Below are 25,042 nucleotides of genomic sequence, written 5' to 3'. Positions count from 1 at the left end.
GGGGGCTGCAAATTCTTCGACTGTGGCTCTTTACACTAAAGTCTCTAAAAATACTTAGCATTCAAATTCAACAAACCTCGTGTTTGAGCTGAAAAGAAGTCAAACTTTAGCGCGAGGAGCCAGGGTTGAAAAAAAAGACAGCACCCCTCATACACGGGATAATTTCCATCGGGATAAATCCAGATACAAAGCCAGAGCTTGTAAAGGATGAGCTGTCAGAAACCCCTGAGATTTTTCAGTTTTCCATTTCCCGATTTAGGAATAGAACTTTCAAATGCTATCCCCACATATGCATTGTAATCACTTCCAATAAAAACAAAATATTATTTTTCAGAATAAAGTCTTTTTTCTATTATAAGTACACTTCATAGACGAAATAAATACGCAAAAAAATCATCTTCATCTCATTTAACAATGGCTTCAGCCACTTTTCTGAATAGCTCTTAAGATGCAAAACTGAATTAAAAATATTTTCCCGAACTGGCACAGCCACTCCATATGCTCTTGCATTTTGAAATGTTTATTACATACACAAAAACTCAGACAATTGTCTAAGCCAATCCATGAACCTATTCACGTTTTTACGAGTCAAAGCATATCCTAGTCACCCTTTCGCGTCAATATATTCACTTTAGTGTCTCTATAACCTTGCACATAAACATAAACAATGCTTTGAATCTCACGGCCATCGGCATCCTGTTCTTACGCTCATTTCCCCTTACCAAAAAATAACTGGCTGCTGTACGCACATTTCTCTGTTCTTTGCCTCTCCTCTACACCACCGTGTATTACCACTAGGGTTCCTACCACAGAGCATGGCACTAAGCTGCTGGTATGTATCATTTCGACTGATGATTGCATTGCTCTTTTTAACACACATCTCTTTTTAACACACATGACATTTGTGCCACTTCCAACTGAAGGAGTTCCCCTCCATGGGTTGTCATCAGGTTTAGTAGTCTCAGGTTCAGAACTTAATATCACATCTGATACGTCACTACTACTTACTTCTACTTATTTACTACTACTTCTCTTGTCTATTTTTGAGCCACACATTTTGCATTATTCCTCCTAAACTTCATTGTTCCCTTTTCTATCTTTTGTAGTTTCTGAGAAATGGACTTATATAAAAATGTGGCTTCGGATGTACGACTTTACACCTCTTTACACATTTATAGCTCTCTTCCGGTCTACCAGAGTTTCATTTCTTTCAAGAAGCAGTTTTAACTTACTTCTTGCTACAGGCTCGGTGATTGTATGATTTTCAAAGCACGTTTTACTATTACAGGCCTTGCATTTACAGGGCACTTACTGAATCTGAACCCCTCTTGTATATTAGGCCACTTCTTTCCCTGTTTGACCAATATCTTGTTGAACGACCTGAGCAAATATTCCATCAATGACTGGCCTCCAACCGTAGAGCCGGAATCATGGTTGCCAACCACTGGCGTCCAAAAAGAGTGCAAATCAAGGTAAACAAAAAGGAGTAATTCTTGCTCAAAAAGAGTGCAAGTCAAAAAATACGCATGCACAGGGCTGCAAAAGATTGCGCATTATACCCTCTGAGGTATTAAAAAAAATGCATTTCAAATGAAAAATGTTATAGTTGGTAATCTTGTTCCTTAGTTTAATTGCACTTCTGACAAAGTTAACAACTGCTGACATTTAAAGTGAATGAAAACTAACACCCAAAAAGAGTGATTTTAACTCTTCAGTTTGCCCTATGATGTAAAAAAGATTGCATTTAACACTGAAAGTGTGCCAGTTGGCAACTCTGGCTGGAATCGTAGACAGCAAGATGATAGTGCTCATTGTTATTGATGGCTCCTGTATTTTCGCTTCCAGCTCTTTAATCTTCCCTTTTGTTTCTGTTGAGCTGTGTCTAAACTGTTTCAGTTAAAGTAATTGCTGTTCCGATTTTACTGAATCGCTGACCAAAGTCTCTTCTCATATCCTCCAGTTTGAACCTTCTGTACCATCACCCATTACACTGGTAAAAAACCAAAAGTTGCTTTTCAATCAAGTCATTAATTTTACTCGCGAGGGCTTGTCCTGTTCTGCATGATGGATTGCCAACGCCATCTTCATAAGACCACAAGGAAAAATAGTAGAGAGCATTACAGTGAATGCCAAAAATATGTTATTCATACGAAGAATAGAAACTTACGCAGCTAGAGCAGTAAATACTGTTTTCCGAGAGACTTTCAACTTTATTGTGACAGCTTTTTTAAAATTTCACTTTATTTTCTTCTCGAACCCCTTGCAATTTATTTAGTATTGCCATCCGGGCTATCATTGTTTTTTTTTTTCAAAAAAAAAATTCCGAAAGTAAAAAACACAAAATCAAATCCCCGTGCCTGGGTTTTTAAAACCCAACCCCATCAAATTTTGGGCCCCATGATTTCAGTACAAATCAAATATCAGCGTAAAAGCTGATATTTGATTTGTACTGAAATAAAAATGATCATACTGACGTTTATCCAATTTTACCAACCACACAAATTGATTATTATTTTTTAAAACTTAAAGTTTAATATTAGGATAGAGAACAGTTTTACGTATTTTTGTGTTGAGGGTTTAAATGTAAAAACTGGGAATTGCATAAATATTTCGAAATATTTTGACAATAGATTAATGTGATTTAAAACCCTTAAAAAAGGTACTTCAAATTTTGAGGTTTATTATAAATTGTTGAGCTTTAACAAGCTTGACACGTGGAGATTGCTCCAACTGTCAATGTTATAAAATGTTACCAAAAAGCAAAACCAGGCTTGCGGTTCAAAAGGGAAGGGCCAGATTAGGAATGTGCAACTTACGTCAACGAAGGCGTGTCGAGGAACTACCAGAGCAACGCGAAACCAGACTTGCTGCTGAAAGAGAAAGTAAAAAAAGAAAGCGTGTCGAGGAATCACAAGACAAGCGTGAAAACAGGCTTACGGCTTCAAGAGATAATGCTAGATTAGGAATGTGCAATTTATGTCAACAAAGGCGTGTCGAGGAACTACCAGAGCAACGCGAAACCAGACTTGCTGCTAAAAGAGAAAGTGAAAAAAGAAGGCGTGCCGAGGAATCACAAGAACAGCAAGAAAACAGGCTTGCGGCTGATAGAGTAAGTAAGAAAAGAAAGCGTGCCGAGGAATCACAAGAGCAACCTGAAAATTATCGCCTGGTATTCACGTACAGCCCAGTCGATGGTTATAGTAGATATGTTCAAATCGGGACTATGTCTAAAATTTGTCCCTATTGCAAGGCCTTGAAATTCAATGGTGAAAAAATGGGAATGTGTTGCGCCTCAGGAAAAGTTAAACTTCCTCTATTGGCTTTACCACCAGAGCCATTGAAGACTTTGCTTACTGGAGCTACGTCAGAATCTAAGCGTTTTTTTATCACAGATCAGAAAATATAACTCATGTTTCCAAATGAAGTCGTTTGGTGCCCAAATCGAAAATACAGATCAATTTATGCCTACTTTCAAAGTAAAAGGGCAAATTTAGCATAGAGCAGGGTCCCTTCTACCATTCTCAGGCGAGAATCATAAATTTTTACAATTGCACTTCATCAGTGATAGAAATTCTGAATTGAATACACGTGGCTAAATTTCTCCCAACGTTGAAAGGACAATCGTTTCCCAATTGCAACATCTTTTCCACGAAAATAATAATTTAGTGCGTCTGTTCAAAACAGCCATCGATTTGATGGCTACTGATACGTATAAAATTGTTATTTCCGCTGACAAAACGCCTCCTGGCCAACATGTGTGTAGATACAATGCTCCAACAATCGACGAAGTGGCAATCGTTATGGTCGGTGATCAGTTTTTACCTCGAGATTTTATTGTTCATAAGCAAAACGCTCAGTTGGTAAGAATTGCTGAAACTCATCGATGGTACGATGCCCTACAATATCCTATTATTTTTGGGATGGAGCCGACGGGTATCACTTTAATATTAAATTGATGAATCCAGCCACTAACAAAGAAATGCATAAGAAATGCAGTGCAATGCATTATTATTCCTATAGACTAATGATTCGGCAGGATGAAGACAATTGTATTTTAAAATGCCGTCAATTGTTTCACCAATACGTCGTTGATATGTATGCAAAAATTGAATCAGAACGTTTGCTATTTATCCGTATGAATCAGACCAACCTCCGTTCTGAACAATACATTCATTCGCGAGATGCAGATGTAAATGACGGTAATACCACAAACGTTGGAAGATTAAAGATTTTACCTTTGTCATATGCTGGCAGTCCCCGTCATATGCATGACTATGCTCAAGATGCTATTGCGTATGTTCGTCTCTATGGTCGTCCAGATTTATTTATTACATTTACATGTAATCAATCTTGGGACGAGCTACAGCAGCTTTTACTTCAAGGACAATCGGCGGTTCATAGACCTGACATTACGGCCCGTGTCTTTCGGCAAAAGTTGAAATCACTGATAAACTACATAGTAAAACTTGAAGTGTTTGGGTCAGTGTGATGCTGGATGTACTCAGTGGAATGGCAAAAATGAGGTTTGCCACACGCACATATACTAATCTGGCTACATAATAAAATTACTTCTAACGAAATTGATGATGGGATTTTCACTGAAATACCTGATGAAAATGTCGATAAGGGATTATATGATATTGTTGTAAAAAATATGATACATGGACCTTGTGGTGCACTGAACGAAAATACACCATGCATGGCCAAAGGAAGGTGCACAAAGCAATATTCTCGACTTTTAGTATCCAAAACTATTACTGGCAATGATGGTTACCCACAATATAGAAGAAGATCTACTGAAGATGGCGGTAAAACAGCAATAATAAAGAAGCGTAACGGTACCACCATCGAAGTAGATAACTAGTGGGTTGTTCCATATTCCCCATTATTATCAAAAACATTTAATGTACACATAAACGTTGAATACTGTAACTCTGTAAAGGCAATCAAATATATATATAAATACGTCAACAAAGGCAGTGACATGGCAGTTTTTGGCTTGCAGTCCGAAATCAAAGAAATCGACAAAATCGTACAATATCAGGCTGGAAGATACATAAGCAGTAATGAAGCTGTTTGGCGAATTCTTTCATATCCGATACATGAACGTAGTCCAGCTGTTGTTCACTTAGCGGTACATTTACAGAATGGTCAACGTGTTTATTTTTTGGAATCCAACGTGCAACAAAGAGCCCTGAATCCACCGGACACAAAGTTAACTGCTTTCTTTTCGCTATACAAAAATGATTCTTTTGCAAAAAAACTGCTGTATACTGAAGTGCCTTCGTATTACACGTGGAATACTAAAAATAAAGTATTTGAACGTCGAAAACAGGGTAAGTCAGTCGACGGCTAACCTACCATCTTCAAAGATACCACGATAGGAAGACTCTACACCGTTCACCCCAATCAACATGAATGGTTCTTTCTACGCCTGCTTTTGGTGAATGTACCCGGTCCGACGTCCTTTGAGTATTTGAGAACTGTAAACGGTACTATACATGACACTTACCGTAGTGCATGCCAAGCTCTGAATTTATTGGAGAATGACCAACAATGGGATAACTGCATCAATGACGCGTGCGAAACGTCAACTCCAAGTCAAATTCGTGCATTGTTTGGCATCATACTAACAAATTGCTCTCCATCAGCTCCTACAGAGTTATGGGAAAAATATAAATAAAAAAATGTCCGAAGATATACTCCATCGAAAATGGTTAGAGACGTCACATATGACTTTTGATTTTACATCAGAAATTTATAACTACACTTTAGTTATTATAGAAGATTTGTGCATATGTATGGTAAACAAACCTCTATAGGATTTGGGAATGCCTTCACCTAATCGTACTGCTGCTGCTTCGACATGTGTAGAATTGGATCGTGAACAAAGTTACAGTACGAGTTTTCTATTGTCGTATGTACAAAATAACATTTCCAAGTTAACGTCGGAACCAAAAGACATTTATGATACGATAATGCAATGTGTCGATAACAACGTTGGAGAAATTTTTTTTTTGGATGCGCCAGGAGGTACTGGTAAAACCTTTGTGATAAAACTGATTCTGGCATCAATTCGATCAAAAAATGATATAGCGTTGGCAATTGCGTCGTCTGGAATAGCCGCAACGTTGCTGCCTGGTGGAAGAACTGCTCATTCCGGTTTGAAATTGCCTCTGAATTTATATTCTACAGAAACTCCCACGTGCAATATTTCCAAATCATCTAGGATGGGTAAAGTATTGCAGCAATGCTAACTTATTATTTGGGACGAGTGCACAATGGCACACAAAAAATCGCTCAAGGCTCTGGATCAATGTTTGAAAGATTTGCGAGGGAATTCGAAACCCTTTGGCAGCACATAAATATTGCTTGCGGGAGATTTCAGGTAAACATTACCTATAATACCTGGGTCATCCCCTGCAGATGAAATGAATGCTTGCCTGAAAAATTCTAATTTATGGGCACATGTAAAAACATTAAAATTAACTACAAATATGCGTGTCCGATTGCAAAACGATGACTCTGGTTCACCATTTTCAGATCAAGTGCTGGCAAATGGAAACGGAAAGCTCCCAGTAGACTCAATTTCAGGACGTATACAACTACCTGCTGAATTCTGTAATTTAGTGACGTCCAAAAATGAATTGATTGAAAAAGTATTTCCGAATATTCTAAACAATTATAAAAATAATAAATGGCTAAGTGAAAGAGTGATTCTTGCACCCAAAAATATAGACGTCCACGAAATCAACAATATTGTTTTGACCAAGATTCGAGACCAGGCAGTCTTTTACAAGTCAGTCGACACAGTTTTGAAAGCAAATGAGACGGTTAATTATCCATCTGAATTTTTAAATTCCGTGGATCTTTCAGGGTTTCCACAACACGTGCTACAACTAAAAATAAGCGTACAAATAATACTGTTAAGAAATATCAACCCACCAAAGCTTTGCAATGACACGCGACTTGCCGTAAAAAAACAATGGAAAACGTAATAGAGGCCACAATCTTGACAGGGCCTTTTGAGGGTGAGGCTGTTCTTATTCCTTGCATTCCCATGATTCCAACGGATCTGCCTTTTCAATTTAAAAGATTGCAATTCCCAATTCGATTAGCATTTGCAATCACCATCAACAAAGCTCAAGGTCAATCATTAGAAAAATGTGGTATAGATCTTAATACTGATTGTTTTTCCCATGGACAATTGTACGTTGCATGTTCGAGGGTCGGTAAACCTGACAATCTATTTATATGCAACGACAATTGGACAGCGAAGAATCTTTCATATTCGCAAGTTTTACGCAGTTAATTTGTATTGTATCGATCTATTTATCTATCTATATAAAAACGAGTTGTGTGTATGTATGTTTGTTTGTTTGTAAAAAGAGCGTTTGCATATGACGTCATTATAAGTACATAAGGCTTTGTATATGCACAGACAATGTGTAAAAAGCTAACAAGTTCTTTCCCCACTTTTCAAAACACCCCCGTTCCCTATAAATAGTTCAAAACCCACAATAAACTGAATTGATTTAACAATTCCAAAATATTTTATGCTTTTTATTGAACACCGAATTATTGTATTTAAAGGGGTAGACATTCAGAAGAGGTAGACATCTTAGGATTTGTTTCACTATAGCGAAACTTGCTGTGCCACTTGAACTGTATATCAACAGGGTAGAAACCTAATGGTAAATCTATGTGCAAAATCCCACCCCTCTCCCAACAGCTAAAACGATTGCCCTTTTACATTCTTCTACCTCTAAATAATCATTATACGCTGCTTCATCACAAACTGACATCTACATTTAAGTTCAGCGGATTTTCCCATTTAAATTATCCATTCAATGTTTATACCAGGAAAAATAAGCTATAAAGGCTGAAAATGGGTTAAAAAGGCTGATAAGCTATAAGTAGGGAATAAAGAAGAGCAGAGGTGTTTGTAAAGGGATGGTGTCCTTTACCCATTGCTCCCCCTTCATCTTCCAGAAATTCAATGATTTTTACGAGTTGTCATGAAATTTCTTATTTACCTTTAATTCTGCCCTTTTCTAGAAAAAGGCAGAAAATGAAGAAAAAGAACTGTACAGGTTGTTTTCTCATGAGTAGGCAACAGGGGCGTCCCAAGCCTCTATTCATTAGGGGGGGGAATTCGTCGATTTTACCTGGATCGCTACTTGATTTTCACCGAATAAAAAAATAAGAAGATTGGCCTTTAAATATAATTTAATATGCAGAGATCCCATAATGTTTGTACAATCATAATTAAAGAGAAATTCGTCTAATTTTCACCCCCTTCTACTTTTTTTGAACTATCTGAGACAGGTCGCGCTAGTATAAAAAAAAGGTAAAAAAACTTATCCAGTATCTTTGGGGGGGGGGGAGGGTTTCAGGGAGAAGTACAAAAGAAACTTTAAAAACGGTTTTCTATGAGGGCGAGTGATTTCCGCTGGAAGGTATTTTCCGCATTGGGTTTTTTTCCACGGTGAGGTATTTTCCATGGGGGGTATTTTCCGGGGGGATAAACGCCCACCACCGATGGATCATGGGGGGTAGCTTTAACTTTATAATGTACTGATAATCTAATAAATGGTAATATACTTGGACAAGAGTATTAACTAAAGTAAGTAAATTGATATTCGCAAATATGAGAAGTGATGAACAGATCGAAAGAACAATGAACGATAAAAAATGGATGGAGGTGACGGAATCACCGCAATAATTAATTCCAAGGATTTGTGATGCTTTCTCTCTACCCCAAGGCCAAATATAATGGGCTTGTTTAACTCCTTTATTCTTGCCGGGCTTGTTTAAATTCTGTGATAAAAAGATATTTCATGCCTGAAAATATTGATTGTAAGGCGGAATGTCCACTGACTATGGCCTCATCAGGCAGTGGTAGAGGCTTAGGAATTGGTAGGGCAGTTATCACCACAGAAATACCTCCACTGACAGATGCTGCAATGATCGTAATATTGTCATCTCGCTCATGCTTCTACAACGGCGTAAACGGGTCTTAAAACAACGGCACAAATACACATTTTGGTGCTTCTTCAAGATCGTCGTGAAAACGACGATATTTATGCCTAAAAATATTGATTGTAAGCCGGAATGTCCACTGACATTCCGGCTACCTACCACTACCACTACCTCATCAGGTAGTGGTAGAGGCTTAGGAATTGGTGAGGCAGTTATCACCACAGAAATACCTCCACTGACAGATGCTATAATGATCGTAACATTGTCATCTCGCTCAAGCTTCTAAAACGGCGTAAACAAGTCTTGAAACAACGGCACGAATACACATTTCGGTACTTCTTCAAGATCGTTGTGATAACGACAAACATGATCTTTAAAATAGTCTTTATTTATTTTAGAGTCTCAGCATTTGACGGTCTTATGGTTGGGTTTTCTTACAGAAACATTACGTTTCTTATCGGCACTTGACATTTTAAAGTAAATTTTATATCATCCAAACTAATCGTGGTTTTACAAAACCACAATTACGTTACTCAGAAGAAATGTAACTATGTATTTAATTCTACCCATTCTTTCTTTTTAAACTGGTTTCAAGCTAGCCGGTTGACTGAAAAAAATATAGTCTAAAAAAAAAAAAGAAAAAAAAATCTTGTATAAGAAGGCACTGAACACCAAAATTGGGGAAGATAAAGGGATAGTATTTCCAACTCATAAGAAGCTTCGAATGAGGAGTGGAAAAATTTACAGAACAGATTTAATGGGAGATTAAATTTTTGCTATATAGAATTTTAAAAATTCCTACCAAGTTGTCGCTGTATCTATTATGAAGAAATATCTCTACCATAAAGGACGAGGGACATTGACTCGTTTTTTGTTTTCAAATAAAGTCTACGAAGCGTTTTTGGGGAGGGTGTGTGGGTCAGATATTAGAACTCTTTTTCCTAGGGGGAGGAGGTCGTAATCGGAAAACTGGCATTTTTAGGCCAGTAAATAGCCATTTTATCAGGGAAAAGGTTTCCTGAAACTTTACAGGGGAAGCGATCCTGTCTTAACGTTCCAATTTAAGCTAAATATGGTTCCCGCAGATCTATGGACCTGGCCGGATCCGGCATTCGCTCCAGAAATTCTCCCCCATACAAAAGTTTGAGCAGCCATATTGAAAATACGAAATTTTGAGTTTTTTGGACAATGTTTTTGAAAAATACTATTTTGAAAAAGATGGCTATCTCAAAATTTTGATCGGATACATTTGGGGAAAAACGGGGTGGGTGATGTCTTGTTGCCCTTCAACCACTTTTGACTCTTATTAATAGCACTACAACTTTTAACTTGCAGTCAAATGAGCCACCTCCGAAGTTTATATGGCCATCCCTTCCATAAAAAGAGCCTCTAAAAAAAGATAATAGCATATTGAACCTTTTTGGCTTTTTACTATAGGCAACACTATAGCATTACCTCTGACTTAAACAGGTGAGTATAAATTTCAATTTTACTACTACTACTACTAATAGCTCACTGCAGCACCAAGCCACCTGAGGCCAACACAGCTACGCGCGCTCCTCTTCCAACCTAATCTATTCAAGGCCTCCCTCTTTACACCCTCCCAGAAAGTTCCTATTTGATTTAAATCTTTATTCATAATATCCCAACCCAGACGAGGACGACCTGCTTTCCGTGAAGCCCCAGACGGTTGGCCAAAAAGGACAATCTTCAGCAATCTATCATCCTTCATCCGTGGAACGTGGCCTAACCATCTCAACCTTTCTTTCATTATAGCCTTAGAAAGATTGAACCACATTTTTCGTATAGCCTACCGTTTGAAATACGGTCAGTCAGTCGGGTACCCAGAACAATCCGTAGGCAATTTCTTTATAAAATATCTAGTAAATTTTCGTCTGCTTTTCAGAGCGTCCATGCTTCAGAGCCACATTTGACCTCTGTCATCACTGTAGCTTCCAATATTTTAATCTTGGTTTGCAGACTTATCTTCCTATTATTCCAAACTTTTTTTTTACTAGGAAAAAACACCCTGAGCCTTAGCTATTCTACTTCTAGCATCTTCACTGCTCCCACCGTCTTTACTAATAATACTACTAACGTCACCTTTTCATCTTCACTTATTCCTAGCCTTAGTGACTTAGTCTTCTTAACATTAATTTCCAAGCCTATTCTAGCACCCTGAACTCGTAAAACCTCTAAAAATTCATTCATTTTGCTCACACTTTCATCTAATATTCTTAAATCATCAGCATAATCTAAGTCCAGGAGTGTTTTTTCTCCGCAATTTATTCCGTGGTCTCCAATTGCCTTTCCTGTGCTCCTTAAGAAGAAGTCCATAAAAATGATCCATATAAAGGGGAATAGAACACAACCCTGCTTAACTCCTGATTTAATAAAAAACCAGTTGCTAACCTCATTTCCTACCTTAACCGTAGCAGTATTATTCTGGTACATAGCACAAATCACTTTAATGAATTTTTCCGGTATACCATATAAGGATAAGACTTACTAACGCTCTTCTATCAACAGAATCGAGAGCTTGCTCATAATCAATAAAAACTGAGGACCAAAGGTATTTGACAACGAAGGGACTTCTCAATTATTAACCTAAGAGTGAAAACTTGGTCGACATATCAATTTTCCTTCTAATGAACTTCTAAAATTATCCAGGGGTTATTTTCCGAGAGGAGAATTTTTGAAGGGGAACTTCCCGAGGAGGGATTTTTCCCAGGGAAGAATTTTCCGGGGGGACATCTAGACCTGGACCTGGTAGTTAAATCAAGCAGAGAAAAGAGATTGATCTTCAATACTTCTATGTTAAAAAGTGAATTTTTCTCTTTTTTTTTTATTTTCGTCAAGCCAATTCGTCACCTTTTTAAACATAATCACAGATTTCATAGCAAAAAACAGGCTAATAAAAGTAATCCTAATTCACTTTGTATCAAAGTGGAGGAGGTACATTTAAGCAAGTTGGCTATCTATATGACACGACTGTCCCTGTATGGATGAAAGTATCTCAGTACCCCCACCCCCCAAAAGAAAAAATCCTCCAGACTTTTCTGGCCAAGTTTGTTTTCAGAGAACCACCACCCTCCCACATACTGGAAAAATAAAGTGAGTCCTATGAAATTTTATCACTGTAGCGAGCGAACAGTAAATACTTTTAATTTCTTACACCACAATACCTTTCCATTTTGAATTAAATGAATGGAAATGTAATAAAAGGTACATTTATTTTTAATATTATTACAATTTAATTAGTATGTTACATTTAACCACTTTACCCGTCGTTGTATTTTCAATTTTGTGTAGTTATTATACAAAAAATTTAGAAATTTCGTCTGTGTTTTATCAATTTATAACAAATACTGCTTTTTTTTTACTTTCATAATTAATATACTAGTATAATTATACCTTCGAAATTTCATAGCCATAACAGCAAGTTTTGAAATTACTACTTCAAGACCACAAAGGTTTACTTTGGTGACATTTTAACTACTATACCTAAGTACACCATTGGGGAAGGATCTCCCTCCCTCCCAAAAAATTATTTCGATTCGATAACTGTAGGCCCAAAAATTGGCTTTATTTAAGGTGCTTCTGATCCCCATCCCAACTGAAAACCTTATATATGTAAGCAATTTTAGCTCCATGCGCAAAAACAGCAAACAGCGACTCATTTTCTTCCAGGGCATTTTCACAACTGGTGGACTTACAATTAAACTAAGGAGGTGGCTCATTTGACTGCAAGTTACAATTTGTAGTGCTATTTTTAAAAGTTTAAAGTGATTGAAGGGCAACAAGACATCACCCACCCCGTTTTTTCCCAAATGTATCCGATCAAAATTTTGAGATAGCCATCTTTTTCAAAATATTATTTTTCTAAGAATCTTTTCAGAAAAATTCAAATTTTGTACTTTCTATGTGGCTGCTCAAACTTGTGTTTGGGGGAGTAATCGGGAGTGAATGCCGGATCCGACCAGGTCTATAGATCTGCGGTTTTAATTGAAGAAACGGAGCACTTTTCTCTTTTGTGATTTCGTCGTTGACACTTTACTTTAATTTTGGGATTGGGCTAGAGACCCGATGCCTAAGAATGCCTCTTTCGAGGGAGGCGGTATGTCTCTCCTTGTTTTCAATGACAGATGTGAAATGGATATTTTGATTAACGGAACGTTTTCTATTGTTTCGGTTAATCTTAAAAGTAATTAAATGAAAAAAAAACACTTTTTTAACTGCAAGTAAGGAGCAACATTAAAATTTAAAACGAAGAGAAATTATTCCGTATATTAAAGGGGTTGTCCCCTCCATAACGCCCCGCTCTTTACGCTAGAGTTTGACTCCTTCTACTAGCTCTACTTTTTAAAACAGACGAAAACTTTAACGTAAAGAACGAGGTGTTGTGGAGGGGACAACCTCTCTCATATACGGAATAATTTCTGTTCGTTTTAAGTTTTAATGTCGCTACTTACTTGCAGTTAAAAAAAACTTGTTTTTTTTATTTAATTTCTGAACATTTTTGAATTAATCCAAGTTGTGATTTTGGCTTACCGCACATGAATAATTAAAACAAAATTTGTCTTTTTTTGGCTAAATGGCTTTCTCATAGTGTTAATCGGATGATTTTGATAAGAAAAGGGCGCGGGAGGAGGCCTAGTTGCCATCCAATTTTTGGTTACTTAAAAATGAAACTCGATTTTTTTTTTTTTTACGAACGTTTTTGTTAGTAATAAACATAAGTACCTTGCGAATTACCTTACGTAACGAACTTCTATATTTTTGTATTTGTATTATGTATATGAGGGGGTTTGCCTCCTCGTCAATACCTCGCTCTTTGCACTAAAGCTTGAATTTTATCCCAAATCTTTAAGAATGACCCCTGAATCACAAAGGCTGTAAAATAAATAGTTGAAATTACTAAAAATACTTTAAAGCGTAAAGAGTAAGGTATTGTGGAGGAGACAAACCTTCTTTTACATGTAGTGTTTTATTTTCGTTATAAGTTTTAATGCTACACATACTTCTAGGTGATTTTTTTTTTTACTAATTTTCTCATTGTTTCTTTTTAAATAATGCTAGAAAATCCTGCCCTCCCTTCATGGAAATTTTCTTCCCTCATGATAAATTCCTCCATGGAAAGATCCTCCCACGTAACCTTCCCCCCCGACCCACTCCAACCCCAATGCGAAAAAGTCTCCCCGAAAACGTCTGTACACTTCCTAATAACCATTACTATGTGTAAAAAATGGCCAAAGCATGTAACTTGCAGTCCCTCCCTCGGGGACTGTGGGGGATTAAGCCATCCCCAAAGACATAGTTATTAGGTTTTCGACTAAGCTGAACAGAATGAATATCTCAAAATTTTGATCCGGTTACTTTGGGGAAAAAGTTGCGTGGGAAGGGGCCTAGGTGCCCTCAAATTTTTTGGTCACTTAAAAAGGGCACTAGAACTTTTAATTTCCGTTAAAATGAGCCCTCTCACAACATTCTAGGACCACTAGGTCGATACGATCTCTCTTGGAAAAAATAAAAAAATAAACACGCATCCGTGATCTGTCCTGGCAAAAAATACAAAATTCCACATTTTTGTAGATAAGAGCTTGAAACTTTTACAGTGGGGTTCTCTGATACGCTGAATCTGATAGTGGGATTTTCTTTAAGATAATATGACTTTTAGTGGGTGTTTCCCCCTATTTTCTAAAATAAGGCAAATTTTCTCAGGCTCCTAACTTTTGATGGGTAAGTTTAAACTTGATGAAACCTGTATATTTAAAATCAGCATTAAAATTCGATTCTTTTGATGTAACTATTGGTATCAAAATTCCGTTATTTAGAGTTTAGGTTACTATTGAGCCACGTTGCTCCTGACTTCAGTTCGTTACCACGAACTGTTTGAAAGTCTATTACGGATATGGGACTTATATTACGGACTTATACGGATATTACGGACTTATGGGAATTTCGAAAAAGAACCTGAAAACCATTCCTCCACCTTGAACATCAAGGAAATCACTTTTTTGTATGGGTTGTGTTGATGTCTTTTTTTATTCTTTTTTGTTCTACCAGGTCTAGCGAGTGATCAGAGCATCACAGAAATCACGGATATCTTTATCAGACATATCAGTATCCAATTTTTTGGTTTAGTCATTTTTTTATGCCCTCTAATATAGTTGCAGCAGTAGCTGCAACCTAGTAAAGAGCAATCCACAGTCCATAGTAACCAAAAGTTGAAAAGCGCGTTTTGAAATAAAATGCCTAATGAGGAAAAAAATGACCATGTGACATTGATTCGGGATATTAACTATTATTTCGGTATATCTTAAAAGTAAAAGTTTATTGTGAAAACAAATTTATAGTGATTTCGAAAAAGAGCCTGAAACCCCTCAAAAATGGCGTCAAATCAAAATAAAGATTGCACCATTCGAATCAGTATGGTCAAAAACTTTGAAGTAACTTGAGTTCCCCACCCTGAAAAACAATCAAAATCATTTTTTGCATGGGTAGCAATGATGTGTCCTTTTTATGGCACTTGGTATTTATCAAGTGACACATAGCGATCGCAAATTCTGTCTGTCTGTCCCGGTTTTGCTAGTTTGGGCACTTCCAGATAAGTTAGGACGATGAAATTTGGCAGGCATATCATGGACCGAACAAGATTAAATCAGAAATAGTCGTTTCTCCGATTCTACCATCTGGGGGGAGGGGAGTGGGGGGAGGGACAGTTAATTCGGAAAAATTAGAAAAATGGGGTATTTTCAACTTACGAATGGGTAATTGGATCTTAATGAAATTTTATATTTAGAAGGATATCGTGTCTCATTTTAAATCTTGACCTGATCCGAGGACATTGGGGGAGTTGGAGCGGGAAACCTGAAATCTTGGAAAACGCTTATAGTGGAGGGATTGGGATGATACTTGGAGGCTAAAATAAGCACAAGTCATAGATACGTGATTGACATACCCAGAAAGGATCCACTCTCTTTGGGGGAGTTAAGGTATTTTTAAATTACGAACGAGTGATCGGATCTTAATGAAATTTGATATTTAGAAGGACCTCATAACTCAGACCTCTTATTTTAAATCCCGGCCTGATCCAGAGTCACTGGGAGGAGTTGGGGGGGGGGGCGGACCGAAAATCTTGGAAAACGCTTAGAGTGGAGAGATCATGATGAAACTTGGTGGGAAAAATAATAACGTCCTACATATGTTATTGACATAGCCAGACCAGATACGCTCTCTTTGAGAGTTTGGGGGGGGTAAATAATTCGATAATTCGGAAACACTAGAAAAAAATGAGGTATTTTTAACTTACGAATGGGTGATTGGATCTTAATGAAATTTGATATTTGAATTTTGGGATATCTCGTAACCCAACGAATCTCATGGAAGAAATATGGCGAGACAAAAACAGCTATGCTAAAGGTTACCTGAAAATGGGGCAAGTGGAGGATTAATTAAATCAGCCTCTTCCATCACTGGAGCAACGGTCTCTGATAGAAGACAAGTAACAATCAGAATAATATTTAAAAGTCTGCCACGTAGCAGTTGATCTCCTGGTCATATATATATATATATATATATATATATATATATATATATATATATATATATATATATATATATATATATATATATATATATTAGATGTTGGGGTGGGCCCACCAACACCCAGTTGGTGGGGGCGCTTCGCGCTCCCACCAACTTATTTACCCACCAAAAGGTAAATGTATTCAAGCTGAAGTAGCTGAGTTGGTAAAGCGTTATGTTCCAGGTTCTAGGTCCGAGAGGTTCCAGGTTCGAACCTTGGCTTTAGCATTAATACAAAGAAGAATAAAAACTAAAAAAGAAAAAAAAAAGAAAAAAACTAAAAAGAAAATACTAAAAAAAAAACTAAAAACTAAAAAAGCTAATAAACTAAAAAAAAAACAAAAAAAAGTAAAAAACTAAAAACTATAAAAGAAAAAAAAGCTAAAAAAACTAAAAAAAAGGTAAAACCACAAAAAAACTAAAAAGAAAAAAAAACTAAAAACTAATAAAAAAAAATAAAAAAACTAAAAACTGAAAAGGAAAAAAAACTAAAAAAATGAGAAAAAATAAAAAATAAAGGAGAAAAAGAAAACTAAAAGCCGGTACACAGGGAATATAAATGACGACCGGGACACTCAAAGAGAAATTACAGACTGGGACTCTGAGACACAAATAACGACCGGGAGATATAAATGACAACCGGGACACTCAAAGATAAATTACAGACCGGGACACCGGGAAACAAATGACGACCGGGACACAGGGAATATAAATGACGACCGGGACGCTCAAAGAGAAATTACACACTGGGACACTGGGACACAAATGACGACCGGGATACTGGGAATATAAATGACGACCAGGACACAGGGACATAGCTACAACGGGGATGTCGGGGGCACAGGGTGATGGTCGTCATTTTTGTCCTGGTTGTCATTTGTGTTCCGGTGTCCCGGTCTATAATTTTTCTTTGAGTGTCCTGGTCGTCATTTATTTTCCCTATATCCCGGTCGTCATTTGTGTCCCGGTGCTTTGTTGATGGTGATTGCTAATCGAACATTCCTTGTGTCCCGGTCGCTTTCTCTTTGAGTGTCCCGGTCGTTATTTATATTCCCTATGTCCCGGTGTCCTGGTCGTCATTTGTGTCCCGATGTCCCGGTGTATAATTTCGTCATAGATAGATAAGTTGTCTGTGTGTGTGTGTGTGTTGAGTGACGTCATGTACTTGTGTTGACTGACGTCATGTTTGTTGGGGTGGCGCTTCGCGCCACCCCAACACCTAGTTGGTGGGGGCGCTTCGCGCCCCCCCAAGCCCCCCCGCGCGCGTAAGTCGTTACGCGCCATATTAGTTACGCCCCATTGTAGTTGTGTCCCTATGTCCCACCTGTGAATATATATATATATATATATATATATATATATATATATATATATATATATATATATATATATATATATATATGTTTTTAACTACGTAAAACTTGCGAATATACAACATTCTTTGCTGTCCCATTGTCTGTGCATATAAATAGATTTTCAGGTTTACCGACTCTTGAACATGCAACATATAATGGTCCATGGGAAAACAATCCGTATTCAGATCTATACCTCATGATTCTAATGATTGCCCTTGAGCTTTGTTGATGGTGATTGCTAATCGACCATTCCCTGAGTCGCTATCGTCATTTATATATCCCCCTGTGCACCCCGGCGTCCCCTTTGTAGTTATGTCCCTGTGTCCCGGTCGTCATTTATATTCCCTGTGTCCCGGTCGTCATTTGTGTCCCGGTGTTCCAGTCTGTGATTTCTCTTTGAGTGTCCCGGGCGTCATTTATATTCCTTGTGTCCCGGTGTCCCGGTCGTCATTTATATCCCCCTGTGCCCCCCGGCGTCCCCATTGTAGTTGTGTCCCTGTGTCCCGGTCGTCATTTATATTCCCTGTGTCCCGGTCGTCATTTGTATCCCGGTGTCCCGGTCTGAATATACATTCGTTTTTTAGTTTTGTTTTTCTCCTTTATTTTTTTCCTTTTTTCTTTTTTTTTCTTTTTTAGTTTATTTAGATTTTTAGATTTTTTAGTTTTTTTATTAGTTTTTAGTTTTTTTGTAGTTTTTACCATTTTTTTAGTTTTTTTAGTTTTTTTTTTTACTTATGTCCTGGTCGTCATTTATACTCCCTGTGTCCCGGTCGTCATTTGTGTCTCGGTGCTTTGTTGATTGCTAAAATAATTCAGACGTCATATGCGGACAAACACGACGTCACTCGACAGACAGACAGTTTTTTTAGTTTTTTTAGTTGTTTTTTTTTTACTTATGTCCTGGTCGTCATTTATACTCCCTGTGTCCCGGTCGTCATTTGTGTCTCGGTGCTTTGTTGATTGCTAATTTATATTATATTTATATTTATATTTTTTATATTTATTAATATTTTTTTAGTTTTCTTTTTCTCTTATTTTTCAGTTTTTTCCTTTTTTTTAGTTTTTTCTTTTTTAGTTTTTAGTTTTTTTTGTTTTTTACCTTTTTTAGTTTTTTTAGTTTTTTAGCTTTTTTAGTTTTTTTATTAGTTTTTAGTTTTTTTTAGTTTTTGCCTTTTTTAGTTTTTTCAATTTTTTTTTTAGTTTTTAGTTTTTTACCTTTTTTAGTTTTTTTTTTTAGTTTTTTAGATTTTTTAGTTTTTTTTCTTTTTAGTTTTTTTTGTAGTTTTTACCTTTTTTAGTTTTTTTTTCTTCTTTTGTATTAGTGTGAAATAATTCAGACGTCATATGCGGACAAACACGACGTCACTCGACAGACAGACAGACAGACATAACCCACAAACAACTTATTTTTATATATATTTATTCATATTTTTTTAGTTTTCTTTTTCTCTTTTATTTTTCAGTTTTTTCCTTTTTTTTAGTTTTTTCTTTTTTAGTTTTTAGTTTTTTTTTAGTTTTTTACCTTTTTTAGTTTTTTTTTAGTTTTTTTTAGTTTTTTAGCTTTTTTAGTTTTTTTATTAGTTTTTATTTTTTTTGTAGTTTTTGCCTTTTTTTATTTTGTTCAGTTTTTTTTAGTTATTAGATTTTTACCTTTTTTTAGTTTTTTTGTTTTTTAGCTTTTTTAGTTTTTTTTTTCTTTTTAGTTTTTTTTGTAGTTTTTACCTTTTTTAGTTTTTTTCTTCTTTTGTATTAGTGTGAAATAATTCAGACGTCATATGCGGACAAACATGACGTCACCTGATCCATCCACAGATCCACACACAGACAACTTATTTTTATATATATTGATATATATATATATATATATATATATATATATATATATATATATATATATATACTAGCTGTTGGGGTGGCGCTTCGCGCCACCCCAACACCTAGTTGGTGGGGGCGCTTCGCGCCCCCCCCAAGCCCCCCCGCGCGCGTAAGTCGTTACGCGCCATAATAGTTACGCGCCATTGTAGTTGTGTCCCTATGTCCCACCTGTGAATATAGATAGATATATATATATATGGTTTTAACTACGTAAAACTTGCGAATATACAACATTCTTTGCTGTCCCATTGTCTTTGCATATAAATAGATTGTCAGGTTTACCGACTCTTGAACATGCAACATATAATGGTCCATGGGAAAACAATCTGTATTCAGATCTATACCTCATGATTCTAATGATTGCCCTTGAGCTTTGTTGATGGTGATTGCTAATCGACCATTCCCTGTCCCGGTGTCCCGGTCGTCATTTACATCCCCCTGTTTCCTCCGGTGTCCCCGTTGTAGTTGTGTCCCTGTGTCCCGGTCGTCATTTATATTCCCTGTGTCCCGGTCGTCATTTGTATCCCGGTGTCCCGGTCTGTATATACATTCGTTTTTTAGTTTTGTTTTTCTCCTTTATTTTTTTCCTTTTTTTTTCTTTTTTAGCTTATTTAGATTTTTAGATTTTTTAGTTTTTTTATTAGTTTTTAGTTTTTTTTTCTTTTTAGTTTTTTTGTCCCGGTCGTCATTTATATCCCCTTGTTTCCCCCGGTGTCCCCGTTGTAGTTGTGTCCCTGTGTCCCGGTCGTCATTTATATTCCCTGTGTCCCGGTCGTCATTTGTATCCCGGTGTACCGGTCTGTATATACATTCGTTTTTTAGTTTTGTTTTTCTCCTTTATTTTTTTCCTTTTTTTTTCTTTTTTGGTTTATTTAGATTTTTAGATTTTTTAGTTTTTTTATTAGTTTTTAGTTTTTTTTTCTTTTTAGTTTTTTTGTAGTTTTTACCTTCTTTTTAGTTTTGTTAATTTTTTTTTTACTTATGTCCTGGTCGTCATTTATACTCCCTATGTCCCGGTGCTTTGTTGATTGCTAATCGAACATTCCTTTTGTCCTGGTCGCTTTCTCTTTGAGTGTCGTCATTTATTTTTTTCTTTTTTAGTTCTTTTAGTTTTTACCTTTTTTAGTTTTTTTTAGTTTTTTAGATGAAAATTTTTTTTAGTTTTTTCCTTTTTTTCTTTTTAGTTTTTATTGGTTTTTACCTTTATGTTAGCTTATTTTTCAGTTTTTTCCTTTTTTTTTAGTTTTTTTTATTTTTTATTTTTTTTAGTTTTTTACCTTTTTTTAGTTTTTTTAGTTTTTTTAGTTTTTTTAGTTTTTTAGCTTTTTTACTTTTTTTATTAGTTTTTAGTTTTTTTGTAGTTTTTGCCTTTTTTTAGTTTTTTCAGTTTTTTTTTTAGTTTTTTATTGGTTTTTACCTTTATTTTAGCTTATTTTTCAGTTTTTTCCTTTTTTAGTTTTTTTTAGTTTTTAGTTTTTTTAGTTTTTTACCTTTTTTTAGTTTTTTTAGTTTTTTTAGTTTTTTAGCTTTTTTATTTTTTTTATTAGTTTTTAGTTTTTTTTGTAGTTTTTGCCTTTTTTTTAGTTTTTTTAGTTTTTTAGCTTTTTTATTAGTTTTTAGTTTTTTTTGTAGTTTTTGCCTTTTTTTAGTTTGACAACTTATTTTTATATATATAGATAGTTTTTTTTTTTACTTATGTCCTGGTCGTCATTTATACTCCCTGTGTCCCGGTGCTTTGTTGATTGCTAATCGAACATTCCTTTTGTCCTGGTCGCTTTCTCTTTGAGTGTCGTCATTTATTAGTTTTTTCCTTTTTTTCTTTTTAGTTTTTTATTGGTTTTTACCTTTATTTTAGCTTATTTTTCAGTTTTTTCCTTTTTTTTAGTTTTTTTTTATTTTTTATTTTTTTTAGTTTTTTACCTTTTTTTAGTTTTTTTAGTTTTTTTAGTTTTTTAGCTTTTTTACTTTTTTTATTAGTTTTTAGTTTTTTTTTGTAGTTTTTGCCTTTTTTTAGTTTTTTCAGTTTTTTTTTTAGTTTTTTATTGGTTTTTACCTTTATAGTTTTTTTAGTTTTTTAGCTTTTTTATTTTTTTTATTAGTTTTTAGTTTTTTTGTAGTTTTTGCCTTTTTTTAGTTTTTTCAGTTTTGACGTCACCTGATCCAGTTTTTTCAGGTGACGTCACCTGACCCATCCACACATCCACAGACAGACAACTTATTTTTATATATATAGATATATATATATATATATATATATATATATATATATATATATATATATATATATATATATATATATATATATATATATATATATATATATATATATGGGGGCCCTTCGCGCCCCCTGCAAGCCGATTAAAAGACAAAGTGTAACAGACATAACCCACAGACAACTTATTTTTATATATATAGATAGATTTTTGAAGTTCCCAGTTTTTTACTCTTTAAGAAATTCAATCTCTTTTAATACTTTTATCTTTTCAAAGATATTTGATCATTCAAGCAAGCCGATTAACAGACAAAGTGTAACAGACATAACAAACATACAACTTATTTTTATATATATACTAGCTGTTGGGGTGGCGCTTCGCGCCACCCCCAACACCTAGTTGGTGGGGGCGCTTCGCGCCCCCCCCCAAGCCCCCCCGCGCGCGTAAGTCGTTACGCGCCATATTAGTTACGCGCCATTGTAGTTGTGTCCCTATGTCCCACCTGTGAATATATATATATATATATATATATATATATATATATATATATATATATATATATATATATATATATATATATATATATATATATATATATATATATATATATATGTTTTTAACTATGTAAAACTTGCGAATATACAACATTCTTTGCTGTCCCATTGTCTGTGCATATAAATAGATTGTCAGGTTTACCGACTCTTGAACATGCAACATATAATGGTCCATGGGAAAACAATCCGTATTCAGATCTATACCTCATGATTCTAATGATTGCCCTTGAGCTTTGTTGATGGTGATTGCTAATCGACCATTCCCTGAGTCGCCATCGTCATTTATATATCCCCCTGTGCACCCCGGTGTCCCCTTTGTAGTTATGTCCCTGTGTCCCGGTCGTCATTTATATTCCCTGTGTCCCAGTCGTCATTTGTGTCCCGGTGTCCCCAGTCTGTGATTTCTCTTGGAGTGTCCCGGGCGTCATTTATATTCCTTGTGTCCCGGTGTCCCGGTCGTCATTTATATCCCCCTGTGCCCCCTGGCGTCCCCGTTGTAGTTGTGTCCCTGTGTCCTGGTCGTCATTTATATTCCCTGTGTCCCGGTCGTCATTTGTATCCCGGTGTCCCGGTCTGTAAATACATTCGTTTTTTAGTTTTGTTTTTCTCCTTTATTTTTTTTCTTTTTTATTTTTTTCTTTTTTAGTTTATTTAGATTTTTAGATTTTTTATTTTTTTTAATAGTTTTTAGTTGTTTTTTTCTTTTTAGTTTTTTTGTAGTTTTTACTTTCTTTTTAATTTTTTTAGTTTTTTTTTTACTTATGTCCTGGTCGTCATTTATACTCCCTGTGTCCCGGTGCTTTGTTGATTGCTAATCGAACATTCCTTTTGTCCCGGTCGCTTTCTCTTTGAGTGTCGTCATTTATTTAGATTGTCAGGTTTACCGACTCTTGAAAATGCAACATATAATTGTCCATGGGAAAAACAATCCATATTCAGATCTATACCTCATGATTCTAATGATTGCCCTTGAGCTTTGTTGATGGTGATTGCTAATTGAACATTCCCTGTGTCCCGGTCGTCATTTATATTCCCAGTATCCCGGTCTTCATTTGTGTCCCAGTGTTCCAGTCTGTAATTTCTCTTTGAGCGTCCCGTTCGTCTTTGTTTGATGGTGAGCTTTGTTGCCCCTTGAGCTTTGTTGATGGTGATTGCTAATCGAACATTACCTGTGTCCCCGTCGTCATTTATGTCCCCCCTGTGCCCCGGCGTCACCGTTGTAGTTGTGTCCCTGCGTCCCGGTCGTCATTTATATTTCCTGTGTCCCGGTCGTCATCCCGGTATACATTCGTTTTTGAATTGGTATATGATGAAATAAATTTTTAGTTTTTTCCCTTTTTTTCCTTTTAGTTTTTTTTTTATTGGTTTTGACCTTTTTGTTTTTTTTGAAGTTTTTATCTTTTTAGTTTTTTATTTTATTTATATTTTTTTTGTTTTCTTTTTCTCCTTTATTTTTCAGTTTTTTTCCTTTTTTTAGTTTTTTTTTCTTTTTTAGTTCTTTTAGTTTTTACCTTTTGTAGTTTTTTTAGTTTTTTAGATGAAAATTTTTTTTAGTTTTTTTCCTTTTTTTCTTTTTAGTTTTTTATTGGTTTTTACCTTTTTTTTTAGCTTTTTTAGTTTTTTTTTTCGTTTTTTCTTTTTACTTTTTTTTTTAGTTTTTATCTTTTTTATTTTTTTTTATTTATATTCTTAATTTTATTAGTTTTCTTTTTCTCTTCTATTTTTCAGTATTTTCCTTTTTTTGAAATTTTTTTTTAGTTTTTAGATTTTTTAGTTTTTTAGTTTTTTTAGTTTTTTTAGTTTTTTTTTATTAGTTTTTAGTTTTTTTTTGTAAATTTTGCCTTTTTTTAGTTTTTTCAGTTTTTTTTTTAGTTTTTAGTTTTTTACCTTTTTTAGCCTAACCAGGATTTGAACCTGGGACCTTGATTCTCCGTTCTGACACCCTCTTTCACCGAGTGGCTACTCCAGTATGTTCATTTTGGTGTTTTAAATGGTATATTATTAACCAAATTAATGTGTTTTACAATATACTAAGCATCGTCAAAGCAAAAATGACGACAACTAATTTCATGACGTCAGCCGACACAGAAACATGACGTCACCTGATCCACAGATCCACAGACAGACAACTTATTTTTATATATATAGATAGATATATATTGTTGAGCTTTAGCATGCTTGGCACGTAAAAATTTTTCAAAGTGTCAATGTTAGAATAAACATTGACAAATTGAAGAAAGCAAATCAAAAAGAAGAAACTAAAAAAAAGAAAAACTAAAAAAGAATAAAAACTAAGGAAAGAAAAAACTAAAAAAGAAACAAAACTAAAAAAGAAGCTATATCTATATATATAAAAATAAGTTGTATATATGCATGTTTGTTTGTTTGTGGGTTTGCATTTGACGTCATTATAAGTATATAAGGTTTTGTATATGACGTCACTATAAGATGACACTACAGACTGGGACACCGGGAC

General features: G+C 35.3%; 1 long non-coding RNA gene across 1 annotated transcript in view; it reads right to left on the bottom strand.

The window, feature by feature from the left end:
• The window catches only part of LOC136040961 (uncharacterized), a 289,351-nt gene extending 264,522 nt beyond the window's left edge, over positions 1-24,829 (bottom strand). Inside the window, exon 1 of the long non-coding RNA XR_010620922.1 lies at positions 23,736-24,829. This is a non-coding gene — a long non-coding RNA (uncharacterized LOC136040961). The remainder of the gene's footprint in view (positions 1-23,735) is intronic.
• Between the last annotated feature and the right edge of the window lie 213 nt (positions 24,830-25,042).

The sequence above is a fragment of the Artemia franciscana genome, chromosome 21 (genome assembly GCF_032884065.1).
Source record: "Artemia franciscana chromosome 21, ASM3288406v1, whole genome shotgun sequence".
In the NCBI taxonomy this organism is placed as follows: Eukaryota; Metazoa; Arthropoda; class Branchiopoda; order Anostraca; family Artemiidae; genus Artemia; species Artemia franciscana.
Note: the sequence above shows the minus strand (reverse complement) of the source record. Positions and strands in the feature narration are given on the sequence as shown.